We start from the raw sequence: 13,334 nt of genomic DNA on the forward strand, positions 1-13,334 counted from the left end.
CTCCTGTCCCCCAATGCCCTAGTGGTACCTGTTTCTGGGAAGGGGTGGCATTTGGGATGGTTGATAATCCCTGTGGAGTCATAGGGCAGTTGGTCTAAAGTATTGACTTCAATGCTTTTGACCCCTTTGCAGACAGGGTACCAGAGTAAAGGAGTTCTGCTAAGCAGCATTTCCATTGTAGTACTTTTCCTTCCATGGGTAGACCGGCCTATGCTTCCTCTGGTGCCTTGATCCAATCTCCGATCTGGATGGTGGTTCTGAATATTACTTGCTTGTTCTGCAGCATGCTGTGGCAAGTTTTTAAGGCCTCGTATCCTATATAAATTGTTTTCTCTAATAGAATTTGTTTTCTGACCATGGGAAGCATTTACAATAGAACCCTAGTGGCCATTCTCTATCATTTCTTTTGGCAAAAACATTCTAGTTTCCAATATGTCTAAATGTACTGTTTCATCTGGTTGGATGTATTAGAGATTAGATCACTCTAGCACTGTTTTCACAGCATGTTCTTGGAGCTTAACCCAAAAGAATTAATTTGCTTTCCTTGTAATATTATGTAATGGTTGAAGCATGAATTGGAAATATGGTATGTATTATCTCCAATATCCAAATAATCCAATAAGATGTTGTACTTCTGTTGGATTAGTTGGTGTTTTAAGCTGTTCTTAATTATGACTTTTATAGGTAATTCTGGTTCTGTAGTGGACCACATTACACACAGGAACTTGTCCCTTGTATCTGGTCCTAATGCCTTATCATTATTGATGATCCAACCATCATCTATGAATACTTGTATGGTTTAGCCTACTGTTTATATATTTCATTTTCTTGTCCTATTTCAGAAGGTCATCAACATATGAATATATAACAGACTTAGGTGCTAGAATGACCTTGTCAGTGATCATCATAGAATGTTGTGGGCAATGATTGGACTGTTTATGTATCCTTGTAGTAGTCTTAAATCTGGGCACTGTCTTCTTTGCCATGTGAATGTGGTATATTCTCTGCTTTGTGTGTGCAGTGGTCAGCCAAAGAACATGTCTAACAAATCTATAGTTTCCAGTCATCTTGGTGCTACTTTCTTAATCCTTATGAAAATATCTTCTACATCTGGTAATTATCCTGGCAGTTTAGTGGACAACTTATTAATTCAACTACAATCTACTGTCATGCGCCATTTACCATTTAATTTTAAAACTGGCCAAAGTGGACGGTTGAAATGGAAGCTTTAAGTTGGTGAGGTCTAGACCATCATCAGATTCTCAATGATGTGTAAGGCCATTCTCAGAATATCAATATGGCAAGGCCTTTTTTCAGGTTATCTTGGGGCCTAAGGCTTTATTCTACATTTGTTCTGATTGGGTTTCTTAAGACCTTCCTCAGGTTCTTAGAGGGACTAAAGGCCTTTCAAGGTTTTCACTGTAATCTGAAGCCCTCTCCAGGTTTATACTGTGGCCCAAGGCCTCCCCTAGTATCTCACTCTTTTTTTTTTTTCCAGTTTTTTATTAGGTATTTACTTCATTTACATTTCAAATGCTATCCCAAAACCCTATACCCTCCCCCATCCCCTGCTCCCCTACCCACCCACTCCCACTTCTTGGCCCTGGTGTTCCCCTGTACTGGGGCATATAAAGTTTGCAAGACCAAGGAGCCTCTCTTCCCAATGATGGCCAACTAGGCCATCTTCTGCTAGCCTATGGATTTCTGTATTACCTCGACAGTTTTCTAGGTTATCGTTGGAGTCTAAGGCTTTCTTTAGGTTCTGAATGCTGACTAAAGAATACCTATATTCTGACTAGGTCATAAAGTCTCTACTACAAACTCGGAAAAGGCCAAGGCCTTTTCCTGTAAGTATCTCAGTTTTACAGAAAGGTTTGCTAGGTTCACAGTGGGCCCTCAGGCTTTTCCCAAGGAGTTATTGAACCTCTAGTTTCCCCCAGTTTCTCAGTTAGATCTGAATCATTCCCAGGGATCTCATTGCATCTTAAAGCCTTCTCCAGTACCTCCCTGGGACCTAAACCTTATCAGATTCTTACTGGCACCCAAGGCTTTCCTAAGGTACCTACTGAGACCTTAGGCCTTTGCCAAGTTCTCATTGGTGCTTAAGGCCTTCCTCTGGTTTTCGTTGATCCTAAGGCTGTCTCTATATCCTCATTGGGGTCTAAGGCCTTCCCCAGATTCTCATTCATGTCTATGGCTTTCCTGCAGTTTTCCCTGGGATCTAAGGTTTCCCACTGGTTCTGATCAAGTCTGAAAGTCTTCCTTAGGATCCCTTACGGGTGTAATGCTTTTCTAGGCTCAAGTCCTCCAGTATTTCACTGGGACTTGTTGCCCTTTCAAGATTTCTCTAGGGCCCAGTGCTTTCACCAGGTACTTACAGGAGCCTAATACCTTTCCCAGGTTCTCATTGAGGTGTAAGGTGGTCCTTATTGAGGTACAAGGTGGTCCCCAGAATGTAACTGGGACTTAATGTCCTCTCACAGTCTCACTGGGGCTTAATGACTTCTTAGTTTCAAAATATTTTCTAAGAACTTCCTTTTGTCTCACTAGTGCCTCAGCCTTTTCAAGATCTCACTGAGACCTAGGGCCTTCCCCAGTCATTCACTGGGTATTTTGAGCTAGAAGGTAGGTATGCACAGATGGTTTAATAAGCGATGTATTTTCTTATGCTTAGAGTCTTCATATAAGATTTATACACAAAGTTCCCAACTCTCTACCCTATCTCCCCAAGCTGCTCACCTTTGTGGGTTTTATTGGCCAAACCTTGGGTTCTGCCTCTCACTCTAGGCTCCAGTTCAAGGGTCAGGATTCTAGAGGAGACTCTCCAGCCATGGGTTAATTTAACAGGATGTCTCTCCAGTGTTTTCAGCAGTTCTGAAGGGGCAAAATGATATGCATTGCTCTTGGTCTCTGCTTATATACTGTCAGGTGGGCAGGGTGGCATTGTCTGCTTATGCAGGCACATGTCAGGTTATCTTTAGTAAATGATGTCACTTGCTTTTGGTTATCAGGAACAGCTTTGGGTGTTGTGGGGTTCCTAACTAGATCTCATTAAAAGGGACTTTTAAGATTATGCTTGTCATACTGAGGCAGGCCGTTGCCTTCAGTGAGAATCAGTGTGTGACTATATGCTTCAGTGAAAACTTGGGACTGCCACAAAGCTGGTCAGCCTTGAAGAGGGAAGGCTAGAACTGTGGTTAGGAACTTAAGAGTCTGAACCTTGTGTGAAGACCCTCAGCATAACAAAATAGAACTTTTGTTAAAAATACAAGTATCTACTATCTTATGCATCATACTGGAGCTTATGGTCTTCCTAAGATTTTAACTTGAATCTAGAGCTTTCATGAGACTCTCCCATGGGTCTAAGCATTTCTCTAGGATTTCCTTGGGATCTAATGTCTTCTTAAGTACTCACTGGGACCCAGAGTCCTTCCCAGATTCACATTTGGCCTAAGCCTTCCCCGGGTTATCATTCTGTCATAAGTCCTCTTAATAGTCACACAGACAGTTTTAGGGTTTCACTAGGACCCAGGGCCGTCCCCAGGTACTCAGAGTTTTATTTTATGGAGGTCTTCCTTGGTTGTAGTTGGGGCCTAAGGCCTTCTCAGAGTCTCACTGGGACTTAAGACCCTCCCCTACATTTCCACTTTCAGGGACATAGCACAGGCTTATTATCAACTGTGACCTCTACCAGTTGTGCCAGGTATGGGCTTTGTATAAAAGGACTACCTGCCACTATAGTTCTCTATCTCTCTGTGCCATGTGCTTTTTTTTTTCTCCCCACCCCCTCTCTGTATGTCTCTGTCCCCACATTTTCTCATTTTTTCTCTCCATTCCTGGCAGGTCTCACACTCTCTGTTGTGTCCTTCTCTGTGCCTCCTTCTTCTCTGCCGTCACGACTCTGCTCCCATCTGTCTGCCTTTCTACATGTCCACTCATCTGCTTCTACCTCTTCTCCTTATCGTCACAACTCTTCCTCCCTTTCTACCCTCATGACTCACTCTTCTGCCTGTACACTTCCCCAGGTCCTCCCCCCTGTCCTTTCCTGCAATAATCCCCCTTTATACCAGATCTTTTGCATGACATGAATACTCAGGGGCATTCATTGGCATGGACCCCCCCCCCCCCAGATATCCCTTCCTAATTAAGGCCTTCTTCAAGTACACATTGTGATCTCAGCCCATCCCCAAAGTCCATTGAGGCCTAAGACCTTTCTCAACTTCTCAGTGGGCCTTAGGATTTCCCAGATCTCTACTGGTGTCTTAGGCCTTCTGTAGGTCCTTACTGGGACCTAAGGCCTCACAAGTTTGTCACTCATCTTACAGCCTGTCTAAGATTTTCACTGTAGCCTAAGGCTAAACCGAGGGATGCACTGAAGTCTAATATTATTCCCAACCTCTCACATGATCTATAAGTCCATTACCAGGTTTTCATGGCGTCTGAATACTTTCCCTTTTTTCTTGTGGACTAAGAGTTTTGACATGCTCTCACTGGGGACAGAGACCTTCTCCAGGTGCTTACTGGGCTCTAAGGCCTTCTCCAAAGTTTCATTGAGGTCTTCTGTCTCCTCCCAATTCCCACTGTACCCTAAAGCCTCTTACAGCCTCTCATTGAAGTTTAAGCTTTTTTCTACATTCTACCTTGTTATATGATATTTGATTTTTGTACGTAGAAAACCTAATTTTCATTAAAATATAAAAGCATAAATAAATATTGAATTGTCAGATGAAATTTGGGTGTGCCCCTAAAAGCCTCTATAGGACATGTTTCTGCCTATTTAAAGGCATGTTCCTTGGGAGAGGTCTTGTCTTCATTTTATGAGTGGAGTCAAAATAAGCAGGGTGGTTCTAGGTACCCAATCAAAAAGGTGAAATTGTTCAGCGCCCACTGACTTGGCTTGGGAGAACCCTTACCCTAATTGTGACATGGTTCATCCTATCAAGGGTGTAGCAAAGGAACTAGAGATATCTATATCAATTGGACCTTTGATAGATCTCTATCTTTCTCTGTCTTTGATGTTCTCTCTCTTTCTATCTGTCTCTCTCTCTCAGGCTCTCTGTCTCTCTTTCTCTGTTTCTGTCTCTCTTTTTCTCTCTGAGCTGGAAGAGTCTTTATAGGAGTTCCAGGTAAGAGATGGAGTGCTGGCTTATATTTTTCAAAACCTACTTTAATAAGGGTTCCTAAATGCTTGAATCTTCCTCCTAACCCACCACCCACCAGAGGTAGTAGGGGGAAAAAAAGATTATTAGGATATGAGGGAAGTGGACCTCTTTAGACACAGTTCCTTGGAGGTGATCCCAATCTTCTTGTCTGGATAGATCAGCAGTCCAATCTCCTAGCAAACCACCACACATGAGTCAGCATCTTCACTGCAGTCCACTAGGGATGTACCACACATGAGCCAGCATCTTCACTGCAGTCCTCTAGGGATGTACCACACATGAGCCAGCATCTTCTCTACCAGGGATGTACCACACATGAGCCAGCATCTTCNGTACCACACATGAGCCAGCATCTTCTCTACCAGGGATGTACCACACATGAGCCAGCATCTTCACTACAGTCCACTAGGGATGTACCACACATGAGTCATCCATAGTGGCTTAATCCAGAATAAACCTCAAGGCTCCCTAGAATAAGCACAAGTCTGTGGAAGACTCAAGAAGCTGCTGGATTATCACAGAAGTTCTTTTGTGAGTTACTCTATATGAAGTCACAACAAGCAAATGTTAGCAACTCCATGTATGGCAAAACGATATGTGAGGATTGTTAGTAAGGAAAAACATTTTAGAACCTCTTCCCATTGTCTATGGGTTTGTAGGGTTTTGGGTCAGAGTCTGCTCCATCACAGCTTGCCACTAGGGGAGGCGGTTCATGGGGAGTTTGACTGAGCTAACCCCACACTGCTGCTAGGACAGGTGTTGGCAGTGGGGAAGCAGCTGGACACACCTCATGTGTGGGGAAACATAGTGTGAGATGTGGGGCTGTGGCTGGTTTGGGGGTTCCCAGGCCTGTGATAAGGCTGAGGCAGTGGGGTTCTCAGGCTCTTGTATACCCAGGTGCTTCTGGGAGTCATGGAAGTGCTGATAATTGAGTTGGGGCCCATGGACTGGGTCTATCCCAGGGCTGGGGGAAAGAGGAGCTCTGGCTGGTCCCACAGAAATAATTGTCTTTGGCTTGACAGTGGCAAGATTGGTGACAGTTGAGGCTGGGAGTGCAGGCTAGACTACTGCTCTGTAGGCAAAGGCCTTCTACATGACTCTGCAGTGGATCTCAATGAAAAGAGGCAGTCCATGGTTCTGAATTGTTTATTGTCATGGCAGAAAATGGATGCATAAAACCATACCCCACTTCTCAGAGTGGGCCTGAGGAATGCCTTGGGAAGGGAATCTTATTGGCAATGCCCTCCAGACCTCTAGGTGCCTCATTAACATGGAGCTCTCTGTCTTGAGCTTATGCGACCACAGGTCTTATCTCTTTACCTATTGCCCTGGTCTGAGATGATAGAGATGCCTCATCGGCCTGAGAAAGGGCTTGGGGGTGTTGCCCTTACATGACTGATTGATGGTCACAAATCTATGGGGTGCTGTAGCTATGTGACAGGAGCCTGGTACTGGGAGCAGTCAAAATTCCTACCATATCTTCAGGGTATCAGGGGCTGCAAGCATTTAGCTCGACAGAGGACCAGGCTTTCTCTCATGGTCCACTGCCCCACATGGGTTCATATTTATATTCTTTCTAAACATCATGCCTCCTCTCACCTGTGTCTGCTTCACCAAAACATCCTTTCACCTGTGTCTACTTAACAAAAACATCCTTTAACATGTCTGCTTCAAGATTCTTCCACATGTCTGCTTTAGTATAAAAACATTTTTTCACCTGTGCCTGCTTCAGCAAAACATCGTTATTACCTAACTGAGTCTTCAGAATTTCCACTTCAATAGAGACTTTCTCTTGGGGTTAGAGGAACCACAGAGAAGCATCTGGCAGGCACAGGCAAAACATAATTCTGGAAAAGAGAGCTAAGGAACCCTTTTAGGTTTAAAGGAGCTCAAGGGAAAGTTGGACTAGCTGGGTAGTGATAGTAAAAGATTTGTAGAGAGCTAGTAGTTTAGCTGTAGAATTAGGCTTTTAAAAATAGTTTGTATATAGTTCAAGAAATAAAGTTACCTCACTGAACTAGCAGGTTTTTACCTCAGTTTATGTCTCCTGTATCTTTTCTGGTATAAATACCGCATTGCTGTAATTTTTAACAATGAGCCCATATGAAAAACACACAATCCCCTTATTATAATTATAAGCTATATTCCTAGATTGGGCAGACATAACACTAGACTAACTTATTCCCCAGTGATAAGACCCCTTGGTTCTTGTGATTTCTCTTGGTCACATGGTTCTGGCCCACTGTGGCTTCTTCCTCATCTTTTGTCCTCTCTCCTTCCCCTCTCTGTCTCTCCTTCTACACAACTTGTCTCTCAAGGCTCCCATCCCACCTTTTTCCAACACTGCCCAATCACAAGCTCTAGCCTTTATTGACCACTTAAAATGGATAGAAGTTTCACATGAGATCATCTGAGTATGTGGTAAAGTGCTAGTCAGGGGCTGCCCCTCACAGGGAAACAGAATTAACATCAGAATACAAACTGCATTAGGACAACCCACAGCATTTCTCCCATTTTGTCCAATTAAAAAGGGTCTTTCTCTTATAGTAACAAACAATACATAGTAGGAACTATTTTGAAGCAATTATGAAAATTATTAAGTATGAATTACACTTATAACACCCAATCCATTATACCTGACAATCAAGATAAAGTCTTTAATTACCTATCCTAACTAAAATAGTTTACAGCTCTGTACCTCAATCATGCTTAATTTTAACTTGTATTGCCATCTGAAAACCATTCTTTCAAATCTGGAACATCTTCTTTGATGTTAAACAACTTAAGTTCAATTGTGAGAATATGACTAGTCTTCAACCCCGCCAGAAATTTGAGAGGGAATTAAATATTACCTGAATGTACCTGAAGCACAAAGACATAGCTTCCAAAACTCATACAATTGGCAGAGAGAGCTGGCTTCCTGACTTCCCAATATTCCTTATAACTTTAGAGCATCTGTCTTCAGCCTCCTGGCCCAGAACCATCTGACAGACCTTAAGTGAAGCAGGAATTATGAAGGAATAGCTTATCTTGTTTTGGCAGAGCTTAGCAATCAAGTATCCTGCCTTTGCTTGTCCTTTTTTTGGACAGTATTTTGTCTGTTGATGAAATTGGGGCACTTCTTGACCAGTGGCTAGCTTGCCACAATAGAAGTAACTCCTCCTGGAGGTAATAATGCTCAATACCTTCCTTGTAGTGGAATGGAGGTATTGTTGGAGCAGATATGTATAGTAGTCAAATGATCTTTTAATAATAATATAACATTAGATGTCATATTCTGTGATGCTTTTGAAGACCATCTATATGTATATATAGCATGACTGAATTGTCAAATATTATTTTTTACCTATTCACTATTTGAATAATTTTGAAAACACTTGTAATTAGCCTAATTAAAATCTAATATGAACATGAGTTTCATATCTGACTATTAACTTGCATTACTTTATCATCTTAAACTGTTTGTAATAGCAGCTATTAAAAGGACTGATTCTAAGCCTTATATTCTTAAATGAGTTGCATATGCACAATGCCTATCTAAGAGTACCAATATTAACTTTAAATTTTATATCTATATACAAAGATTTATACCAATGAAAACCTTAAACCTGTATCAATATATAAATTCTGTACTGATGTAAAAAATTATAACTTCAATTGGCGTCAAATATGAAGATTTCTACCAATGTATGATTATGGCTATAAAATGATTTGTTTAAGAGTAAATTTAATAACCTATCCCTATTTATCTAACTTCTATCATATTACTATATACCCCTTTTTTCTTTTCAGCCTCCTGCCCTTTACCTAAAAAAAAGAAAGGATAGAGAAGAGGGAAGGAGAGAGAAAAATCCCCAAGTCTAAGCTCTCCATTTAGTTTCCTTCCTGTCCAAAGTTATGACCATTTCCAAATTATCTCTTAAAATGGCAAAATAGCTATAATTTATAAAGTAATCATTACCAGGCAACCGAACCTCAGGGATTGGGATGGTATCTCTCCTGATTAGGGGTGACAATTTTTTTTTAATGGGAAGGGAGGAGCAGGAAAATTAGAAAAATTGGTTAGACTTAAGAAAGGTAGTTTTAACATTTGTTACCTAAACTCTTTATGCTTAAAAAGTTCGGGGTTAACCAAGCTCCTGACTAGAACTGTCTGAAAGGATTAATTATGTCATTGGAAATTAGCAGCCATTCTTGAAGCTGTTCTGGGAGCAAGTCTCTGGAAACAGCATCAGGTGAGGCAGAATTAGGCAGGGAGCTGGAACAGCAGGTTATCTCTCAGCATCCCTGAGGGTAAATCTTGTCAGAGCTGCATCTTGATGCTTCATTCTGCAATATATTAATCTTACAACTAACTTTTTAGTTCTATAATGATATTTGTATGGTTTGTGCCAAGTGCACAGATCAGTTAAGGATGGACCTTTGCTCCTTGTTTGAGCAGGTGAAAGACAACTGCCTTTTATGAGTTAGTTTGATCAATAACCAATTCTAATAAATCTTCACTCATGCCGTGTGATGGATGGCATGATGATTTTAAGGATTCTGTAACCAACAAGATTTACTCACTAATTTTAGCTGAAGTTTTGGCTAGAGACATTTTTATATCTAAGCCAATTTCAGGGCTGTTCTATGTAGAGGGATAAGCAATTCATGTTACCTGTCCTGTTTGGTTGTCTTGAAGCTTTCTTTCCTGCCTGTAGCCAAGATCTTCAGGGCGTCTTCCCCTATCATATCTGATCCATATTACTTTAAAGGAGTCCAAAGCCTTTTGTCCTTTCTTGTTGACACAAATACAGAGCCTCTCTCCCAAAATAGCATGCCCTTAGTCTGGCAACCTAAAATCGATTGGTCCAGTATAGCAGCCTCTTTTTCCTTAGGGCCTACTCTACACTGACCTCTCTCCCAGAGGATAACTAATGCCATGAATACCACCAAACTTATAACCCATCTTCATTTCGATAATTAGAACAACTCAAAACACTTAAAACCATTTATTATTATTTTGTTGAGGTAGGGTTTCTCTCTAACTCCGTGTCTTTGTTTCCTATGTGTGAGATTAAAGGCCTGGATTTTATTCGTCCATGTATACTTAAAAACACTTAAGCAGTTACCACTATTTCTCCCTTCTATCCTTAACACAATGTAATTCTCCTTTGTTCCTTCCTTCTATTTTCTGTATGAGTCTATTTATGGATCAGTGTCAGCTTTCGATCATTCCTCCTTTCTATGGCAGAAGTCAACCTTTGCCAAAAGTCAGAGAGTGTTTCCTTTGGCCTTTGCATGGCCTGAGAAAAAGGTTCAACTCTCTTCCCTATTGCTGCCACCTTGTCCCAGGCATTTGAGGCAGCCAAGCGACGGGATGTCAAGGTTTCTTCGTTCAGGGTTTGCTCAACCTCAGCAAAAACACCCTCACCAAACATCGGATCTTTAGAAACAGTGATACCTCTGACTTTATCTTGTCATGCTATCTCCTTCATATCTTCTCTCCACCATGAATGTGACCCAGGTTCTAGATTGCTCTTGTCATATCCTTCCAGTCTTGTTTTTCAAGTCAGCATTTGTTTTACAAACAGCAAATGCACTCCAAAATTAGTGACATTTTCCTTAATTTTTCTCAGTTTTAATATATCTATGGGTTACTATTCTAAATCCTGATAGTTCTGTCGTTGATCAGCATGTGCTGGTCTTCGTTGTATATTAACTGGATAAAGTAAAGTTTGTTTCCTAACAAACTTTGATTGGCTTTCTCTAATTTGATCTTCTGTCTCTACCTAAGTATTTTCCCTAATTAATATTTTAAGTTCCTCCCTTAAGATCGGTGCCCATGTTTCATATCTCTCCTTTTGTTGTTCATCCTGTTCCATAAGTTCCTGTTCAATATTCTTCTTCTGCATTTTAATTATTCTGTTATTCTGATGTCTATTTTATTTTGATTGGTTAATTTTAAAAGGTTCTCTTCCAAGCTTTGCTTCTAGTCCTTATTTTCTCTCTGCAGCTCAGTCTGATCTGTGAGGTGTCTCATCCTTTGTTCTAGCATCTTTTCCAACTCCTGTCTCCAACCTCCGTTTGCCTCTTTGTTGTTTATCGTGACCTATAAATTCCTGTACCTTTTAGTTCTAGTATTTTTTTTTTTTTTTTTTTGGAGACAGGGTTTCTCTGTATAGCCCTGGCTGTCATGGAACTCACTTTGTAGACCAGTCTGGCCTCGAACTCAGAAATCCGCCTGCCTCTGCCTCCCAAGTGCTGGGATTAAAGGCATGCACCATCACACCCAGCTCCTGTTGCCAAGTCTTAAATTTCTCTCTGTGTTGTTCATTTTGCCCTATAAATTCCTTTATCGTCTGTTCTGGGCTCGCTTCTAAATTCTATTGCTATCTCTCTGTTGTTCAGTCTAATATATGAAATTCTGTATCTTATGTTCTGGCATCTGTTACAGCTTGTCTCCAACCTTCATTTTTCTGAATTTTTTGTTGCATAAAATCTGGTATCTTTTTAAGAGGCAAAAAAATTTTTTTAGTGCCCTGTCTTGTGAGAAGACATAATAAACCAAGATACTTAACATTGTAATAATGATAACTGGTAAAGTGTCAATTACTTTTAAATCCATCCCTTTCAAATCATTCAAATTAGCATTTCAATTTATAATTCTTATAACCTGATCTGGAATTTTTGTGCCTGTGTCTCCCTCTGGTGTTCGATTCAAGACACTGCAGTACTCTCCAATTCTTTTATTTGCTGGGAGGAGCTGTAAAGGACCTGCAGCACCTGTGCTTCTGGACATCCTTTCTTTGTGTTGTGGCTGCAGCCTGTGCACCAATCTCAAACAACCTGCTGTGCAAGCAGTCTGTAGAGCAGTTTGGCTGTCCTGCGTCCTGTTTAGATGAAGGGGATATGGGAAAGCAAGCACGGGAAGACTTGCTCAGTTGGAGATCCCCCCACCCCCACCCCCACCCCCACCCCCAGATCCAGGCTGCTGTGCCTGTGAGAAGGCTTTGGAAAGTTAGCTGCCATTTTTTCACCTCTTGATCCTCAAGATGTTCCAGAGAATAAAAGATATAAAGATATAAAGAAAACACTTTTGCATTTAAAAACCAAAAACGTAAAATAGAAGCCATACAAAAGGTTTTTCCAGTTGTAAACTGAATTAGAAGACCCCAGAACTCCACAAAACACTGTGGAGCTATGAGGCTAAAGGTGCGTCACTAGAAGTCCAGGGAGCTGGTTTCCTGTCCTCCTCCATGTGGTGACCTTCAACTCCTCTCCCAGTGCCTGCAACTCAGACGCTCCATCATGGACAGCAGCTGTTTCCTTTATTTCTTTGCGGCTTCCATTTTCAGCTTCTCCAAGACCTCCTCTGGAGTTGTAGAGGCCAAGAGCTTCACAACTCTTATCCAGAACCACGTCACTCTTCCTGAGGTCCAAGACCTTGGAAAGGTACCAACAGGGACAGAGCTCCACATTTGCCTCTCCCTCAGACGGAGGTGCTGCGATGGCCACACCAATAGCCTCAGTGCTCAGATATGTCACAGCATTCTGTCTGGAGCTGGGTTTGGCATGGATGACTATGGTGACAAAACCTTTAGGATCAGTTGCTTCAGGCCCCCCAGGAGGAGGTGGTGTCTCTGGTTCCTTGGTTTGGTTTTTACCCTTGCTTGTCGCACTGGCTTTCTTAGGCATTGTGGAACCACACAGGTGTCTAACAGAGGCCAAGCACAGCACACAGCAAGCTGCAGCATCCCAACCCTGCAGGCACCATGGAGGCCCATGTTCTTATTGTGACCTAAAACACTATGCATGTTCCTACTGGGGCCTAGGCCTCATAGCTCTGGGTTCTGACTGCAATCCAAGACCTATGCCTTTTCCATTTGATCATGGAGTTCTATGGCATTCTCCATATTTTCTCTGAGGTGTAAAACCTTCTACAGTACTCAACAGGTTGTTCTACAGTACTCTTAGCAGGTTGTCCCTGGTGTCTCAGGCCTGCCCCAGATTCTCACTGGGGTCTGAGGCCATTAACAGAATATCACTAAGGCCTCAGGCCTTCCCAAGTCCTCACTGAGACCTATGATCTTCACCTGTTTTTCACTTGGGCTTAAGGACTTTGCTAGCTTCTCACTGATACCGAAGGCTTTACCTAGTCACTGGCACCCAATGGCTTCCCAGGTTCTTACG

The 13,334-nt window shown here is 41.9% G+C and overlaps 1 pseudogene; it reads right to left on the minus strand.

Moving 5' to 3' along the window:
* Positions 1 to 12,472: 12,472 nt before the first annotated feature.
* LOC110338917 lies at positions 12,473 to 12,867 on the minus strand (annotated as a pseudogene).
* Positions 12,868 to 13,334: the final 467 nt, after the last annotated feature.

This window comes from Mus pahari, chromosome 1 (assembly GCF_900095145.1).
Source record: "Mus pahari chromosome 1, PAHARI_EIJ_v1.1, whole genome shotgun sequence".
Lineage (NCBI taxonomy): Eukaryota > Metazoa > Chordata > Mammalia > Rodentia > Muridae > Mus > Mus pahari.